This window comes from Giraffa tippelskirchi, chromosome X (assembly GCF_054371585.1).
Source record: "Giraffa tippelskirchi isolate mGirTip1 chromosome X, T2T-mGirTip1v1.2.pri, whole genome shotgun sequence".
NCBI lineage: Eukaryota > Metazoa > Chordata > Mammalia > Artiodactyla > Giraffidae > Giraffa > Giraffa tippelskirchi.
The window spans coordinates 112,705,205-112,706,194 of record NC_137289.1 but is presented as its reverse complement, the minus strand read 5'-3'; the positions used below and the strand labels follow the sequence as shown (position 1 = coordinate 112,706,194).

At 43.0% G+C, this 990-nt stretch overlaps 1 non-coding gene across 1 annotated transcript; it reads left to right on the top strand.

Moving 5' to 3' along the window:
- Positions 1-488: 488 nt before the first annotated feature.
- On the top strand, positions 489-561 carry TRNAA-UGC (transfer RNA alanine (anticodon UGC)). The gene has a single exon. It is a non-coding gene; the product is annotated as a tRNA-Ala (tRNA).
- Positions 562-990: the final 429 nt, after the last annotated feature.

Below are 990 nucleotides of genomic sequence, written 5' to 3'. Positions count from 1 at the left end.
GTTATAGTGCCGGGTCCTATCCTTATTGGAGACAGCTGTCTCTAATTCCAGCCGAGATTTCATTTCTCAATCCCCTGTAATCAGATTTCACGGGGTGCTAGGGGCTGGGTTTGGGATGGGAGGACTGTGGCAGGTATAACAGACTAAATGTTGTTGACAACTTCCATGTGTGTACATTCTAAAGGAGCAAGTGGCTGAAGGAAATGAGAGAAACTAATTTCCATGGGGCCTTCCGCTTGTATTTAGGTTTGCCTGAAAACAATATATCATTCTAGAGCATGGGGATTGATTCATTCTTTAAAAAAACAGACCCCAAAAGAATGACTAGATAAATACTTTCAAGCTGCTGGAAAGGAGCCTTGTATGTGATGATGATAATGATATTTTTAAAAGAAAATCTAAATTTGAAATTGATTTCTGAATTTTTTGTTAGCATGTGAAAGGAGGCTGTCTCCAATGAATTCATTACAAAGCTACATCCTGGGACTTCCCTGGAGGTCCAGTGGCTAAGACTCTGCACTTGCAATGCAGGGGGTCCAGGTTCAATCCCTGGCCAGGGAACTAAGATCCTGCATACCTCAACTAAGACATGGTGCAGCCAAATAAATAAAAATAATATTTAAGAAAAAAAAGCTACATCATGCTCAGAATTAGTCAATTGGCCATGCACGCAGTCAAAGGCAGTGTGGAGCCAGTCCCCCAGGAAAGGAGACAGGGGTGATGGGTTAATCGGGGAAGCAATGGTATCAAATTTGGACATTGTTCCCAGAAGACTTTTGGAGTAGTTGCCTGTTAACAATCAGAATTTTCCCAGTGTCTCTTGACAACCTAAACCAACCTCAAAATGACCTCAATGACTTCCTAAAGTTAGAAGCTTCTAGTCTGAAATTTTCTCCCACTGTTAGGAAATGGCCCTGGGCCTCCCTTCTCTGGGCCACCTGACAGCTCTGGACTCTCTGGACTCTGTGTTTAGCACCACTCAGAAGCCAG